This window comes from Lutra lutra, chromosome 8 (assembly GCF_902655055.1).
Source record: "Lutra lutra chromosome 8, mLutLut1.2, whole genome shotgun sequence".
Lineage (NCBI taxonomy): Eukaryota > Metazoa > Chordata > Mammalia > Carnivora > Mustelidae > Lutra > Lutra lutra.
Window position 1 is genome coordinate 88,164,527 of NC_062285.1, and position 6,161 is coordinate 88,170,687.

Sequence of the window (6,161 nt, forward strand, 5' to 3'; positions counted from 1 at the left end):
AGGTTCCTCGTGGGCAAAATAATGTTAATAAGCCTACCTGACTGCATTATGGGGACTGAATGAGACAATGAACAGGAAAAGCCCATGGCACAGAACATCCATCGTCAGTAGTCAATAAATACCAGCCAGACAACGTTCTAGCGTCTTCCATCACATTATACTGTACTATACTATGTTATTAATAGTCATGTGATAGTATGATACTATTATTACTACTCATGAGGTGGTGGAGCATATTGAAATTAATTAAGGAGAGTACGACTAATCGGTATATGCAATTAGATTTTTTTTTCTTTAAAAACTCTGAGTTGGGTCCTTTCTCAGTCAAACAGTGGTTTAAGAAAGAAAAAGGCAAGAGGCAGAATTATTCCTATATTCAGTTCAGAGCATGTCGTGCCTGTGCTGTCTGAATGGCTCAGGGGAAGAAGGCAAGTTCGAGAATTACCTACCTCTATGCATCAGAGGGAAGAGAGGATTGCATGAAGAAATGGTATTTTTGGACCTTTGCTCCTTCACTCACAGACTCCCTTCCTAGTCAGTGTTTCTCTCATAAATTAAAAGCAACAAGGCTCAGAGAGGACATGCCTTCCCACGGGCCTTGTGTGTGAGCTGGGGCAAGGATGAAAGTTGAAGTAATTTCCTTTTCTACGGCCGCACTCGTTTCCTGTGGCTGCCGTAAGAATTACCACAAACTTGATGGCTTCAAACAGCAGAAATTGACTAGCTCAGATTTCTGGGCACCTGGAGTCTGAAACCTGTTGCACCAAGTCAAAAGCAAGGTGTCAGGAGGGCGGCACTCCCTCTGGGGGGCTTAGGAGAGCCAGTTCCTGGCAGCTGCTGGATTCCTTGGTTTGTGGCCACATCACGCCAGTCTCAGCCTCCATGGCCACACTGCCTTGTCCTCTTCTGCCTGTGTCCAGTCTCCCTCTTATAAGGACACATGTGACCACATTCAGGGTCCACCTTGATATCCGGGATCATCTCCTCATCTCCAGGTCCCTGACTTCATCATATCTGCAAAGCCCCCTTTTTTGTTTTTTTGCATGTAAATTAACTTTCACAGGCTCCAGAGATTAGGAATTAGGATGGAAGTATTGGGAGGGGTGCGAGGGGTGGGGGGTGGAGGGGTGCATGTTGAGCCTAGCACAACCACTTTTTCTGTTAAACTCTACAGCCAGCTCTGTTTATACCCCTTTCACCAGATCCAAAAGGGAAGATTTCGTAAATGTCATTGCCTAGATTGTTCTCCTTGACTCTTAAGAGGTTTTTCTCCATGGGACGTCTGGGTGGCTCAGTCGGTTAAGCCGCTGCCTCCGGCTGGGGTTGGGATCCCAGGGTCCTAGGATCGAGTCCCACATCAGCTCCTTGCTCAGCAGGAGCCTGGTTCCCCTTCCCCCTCTGCCTGCCTCTCTGCCTACTTGTGATCTCTCGCTCTCTCTGTCAAATAAACAAATAAAATCTAAAAAAAAAAAAAAAAAAAAAAAAAAAAGAGAGAGGTTTTTCTCCAGATCTCCCCCCAAAAGCTTCAGATATTCAAACAATCTGGTCTTATTCATCCATTTCAAGTCAGCAAATGAGAACTGAGCAGGCACCTGTGTTTCGGGCACTGTGGGGGTTTCAGAGATGAGTAAAGGGATATTCTCTGCCCCCCCGGGAATGAACCAGGTGGAACTTGAAGGACAGTAGTTCCACTTTCCTTCATGAACAATAACAGAATAAACAAAACATCGATCGAAATGAAGTCTCAGAGCCTCGTCAGGACCAAAGCCCTGGTCTCAAGAGGATGTAACGCCAGCTCTGGATATACTCACATCTACTTCCAAAATGTAGTTGAGAACTGTTTAGGGGATCTGTAGACCAACTTCCAGTACTTATTTGTGGAGGGAGCAGAAATAATTTAAATTTATGGAAAAACTGCACAAATAAGCCATACTTAAATTAATACAAAGAATAGTCATCTCCCTTTTTCCCAAATTTACCTGTTGTTACAATTTTACCTCATTTGCTCTATCATTTGCGTTCTTTCTCATTCACTCTGTCTCTCATACTTAAATAAATTTTTCTAAACACCCCAATCACAAATTCCTTACATCACAATCTTTTGCTCCTACTTTACTGTGTATTTTGTAAGAATAGGGGTATTTTCTTACACACGCATAATGCAGTTATCTACTTTAGCAAATGCAGCATTGATATAATACTTTAATCAACCATAGGATTTCCAATTATGTCAATTGACTCAATAAAATCCTTTAAGTTTTTCCTCCTCCAGGACAGAATCCAGTCCAGGATCTGTATTGACTTTAGTTGTCATTCCTCTTTAATTTCCTTAATCTGGACTATTTCCCTAGCCTTTCTTTGCCCTTTGTGACATTGACATTTTTGAAGCATACAGTCCAACTTTTTAAATAGAGTGTTACTCATTTGGGATTTGCTCAATGTTTTCTCCTGCTTAGACTCACCTCACACAGTCTCCACCCAAATTTTACACAAACGATGCTGTATTCTTCTCAAGGTTTCACATCTGGAGACACAACGCTATCCATCTGCCCCTTGTTGGTCAGGTCCCTTGAAATCACCTGGTCAAAGAGTTATCTGATTTCTCTACTGTGCAGTTACTTTTCCCCTTACAATTAATGAGCAGTCTGTGGGGAGGCACTTTGAGTCCATGAAAATAGCCTGTTTCCCATCACTTTCCCCTATATTAAGCATGCATTGATATGGGTTTAAACCTGTCTTTACTATAATAGTTGCAAAATGATGATTTTTCAGTTCCAGCCTGCTCTCCACATTTATCGTTCAGGAAGCAAGAGCCTCCCCTTGTCCCTTGTTTATTTGTTATTTATCTGCCTATTTATGCATCAGTATAGACTCATTAATTCCTGTTTTTCCCAATCATTTGTCACCCAGTGCTGTACTTAATTACTCTGGTGCTCAAACTACCAGCTGCTTTAACCAGTAGAAATCCCTTCCAGGTGGCTTCCATGCCCTTGGGAAATGTCCCTCATCATTTTTTTTTTTCAAGCATTACTTTACTTTCTGGCGTAATGTTCAAAGTTCATCTCATAATTAGCCTGTCCCATCTCTGGGATTGGCCATTTCTTTGAGAAGCTTTTGATATTAGAGGCCAAGATTTGAGTGCTACGTGCGCATTGCTGCTGGGCATTCCTTACTTCTAGGCCCTTTCAGTAGACAAAGCTAGAAAAAATATACATGTGTTTACACATATACATACAAATATAATACACATGTACATATAACATAGACACACACGTGCAAATATGTACATGTCTATATACTTATGTGTATATATATATTTATGTGTATATGTATAGATGTGTGTGTGTGTGTGTGTGTATTTAATCACACTGATGCCTCCAACCCCAATCTACCCAACAAGTTTCCTTCTTGCCTTCCCCCATTCCATATTCTGATGTCACTTTCCCATATGGGAACTGTAGCTCCCAATAACAGTCACACATTTCCATTTGCCCAGTGTCACAATATACTGAAATATTTCAAAATTGCTTGACACGCCCACCACAAGATGAGTGAAGTATATTGACTAAAAGGAGTTCTGGAGTTGGTTACAATTCTCCCCAACCCAGCCTCACCCAAAACAGAAGGTAGAAGGTCAAACACTGTGTTCATGCGTATCTTGGATTTGTTCTTTCTATTAACTTCTCCCCGCTTCAGTGTGGTTGTAGTGTTTATGGGAAATACAATTGCCTTTGTTTGTTTCCATTTGTTTTCAGTTGTAGATTTTCCTTTCTCTTCCCATCTTGCTTTAATTTTCTTTTTGAACATGTAAAACATTAACATGCCTCCCAAAGTCAAAACTATACAAAAAACATTGTGCTCAGAAAAGTGTCTCTCCCTCCTGAATCTCTTCTATCCCCTCCCTCTACTAAGTAATCAACTTCATTGTTTTTTGGTTTATCTTTCCTGTGTTCTTTGGTAACAATAAGCCAATATTTGTACGTTTTATTTGCCCTTCTTTCTTACACAAATGTGCAACTCTCTTGCACTTTCCAGCTTTTCAGTTAATATTTCCTGGAAAGCATTCTATATCAGTTCATGGAAATCTCCCTCATTTGGTGCTTTTTATTTTTATGTAGTGGCACTGTACCCCATTGTTTGTATGTGCTATATTTAATTCAACTAAGCTATACTGGGAGATTCAGGTAGTTTCCAGTATTTCATGATCACAAATAGCGCTGCAATGAGTAACTTTGTACATAAAGATGTCCATATAGTTGGCGATACATCTTCAGGGTAAATTCCTAGAGGTAGGATTTCTGTGGCCAAGGGATAAATGCACATGTGGTTTCGTTAAATGTTGCCGATTTGACTCCCCACTGAGCTCAATCCCAGACCCTGGGATCATGACCTGAGCCAAAGACAGCTGCTTATCTGAGCCACCCAGGCGCCCCCTCATTGCTGTTTTAATGTGCATTACTCTGACTATAAATGAAGTTGAACGCCTTTTCATATATTTAGGGCCACTTATATGTCTCTTTTTATTAATTACCTGTTCCTTAATTTTGATCTCTTCTATAGGAATTTTGATCTCTTTTCTCCCTTAATGTTTAGAAGTTCCTTATATATTAGAGACAGGCTTTTAGCTGTCATATGTATGGCTCATATTTTCTCCCAGTTTATGATTTATTTTGTTTATGGTGATTTTTGCCATGGAGAAGGTTTTTGTCTGTTTGTTTTTTTAATGTAGTCAAATTTATTCATTTTTTCTTATCTAGTATCTGGATTTTTAGCCATCGTCAGAAAACCTCTATTTCCAAGCCTTTACTCCAAATGATTTTAGAGTCGTTTGCCCCTGCTTTCTTCTAGCACTTGTAAAATTTTGTTTTCTACATTCAGATCTCCAGCCCATTTGGAGTTTATCCTTGAATATCATATAAAAAGTGGGTATAATTTATATTTTTCTAAATAGCTGTCCAGTTTTTCCCAATGCCATTTGTTCAAAAGACCATCTTAGACCCAGCAATTATAGATACCACCTTTGCCACATACTAGGTGTCTCTATGTAGCTGTGTTTATTTCTATTCCATTGTTCTGCTGGCCTAGTCATGCCCCAGCACCCCCACTGTCTTCCCTGTAGAGGCCTATAGCCTGCTTTAGTCTCTGTTAGCGCTGGTCCTCTCTTAGAGCTCCCTCTTCCCAGTATTTCCTAACTAGTCTTGTGCGTGTGTTTTCTGAAATGAACTTGAATGTCAGCCTGTCCTGCTCTTTAAAAATATTCATTGTATTCGGGTTACATTAAATTTGCAAATTAGAGCTGACATCTGATCAAGTTGAAACACGCCAAGAACAAGGCAAGTTAATTCCCCCTGTTCAAGTTAGCAATGGATCATTTTAGATCTGGTGGCCTTTCTTAGACATTTACTTAGGTATCTTAGCTAGTAAGAAGTTCCCCGTTAGAGAGCGAGACCATATGCACTATACAAGCTCAAAGGGAAGAGAAAAAGAGAGAAGAGCTAAAAATCACAAGGGTAGACTGTGGGCTGAACTGATCCTGGAATCAGGCATCCTGAAGGTCAAATAGGATTTAGGTGGGGTGGCAAAGAGGTGGATGGAATCCCAGTGAGGAGCACCCAGGCTAAACTCAGGGGTACACTCGAGGTGACACGTCTTACAGGACAGAAAGCCCCCAGCAGACTCTTACCTGGAAGACTGGGGAAGACACCACCTTTCTTTTTAAGCCTCAGAGTTACATCTCAGTATTAATAGTTCCCAAATCCTCACTATGTACTATTAAAATTAAGTTTATGAACATCAACTAGATTTCCAGGTACTAGTCCTTTAGAATGGTCATTTCTGTACATTGTTGCCTTTTCTGGGAATGCTCTAGGGTTGGGTTACCCAATACAGTAGCTCCAATTTTAACACTACTTAAGATATCATTGTTGTACTGTGACACGTGTGTCCATTTTAGTTTTTGAAATGTGGCTACTAGAAAACTTGAAATCGCATGCATGGCCCGTATTGTACTTCTCTTCCGCTGTACTGGTCTAGAGCCTCACCACTCCATGTGGTCTGGGCAGCACCATGTGGGAGCGATCTCAACCCCTCAGAATCTGCTTGCTTACAAGGGTCCCCAGGTGCTTCTTACACACAGTAACAGACGCTCTGGCTTGGATGAC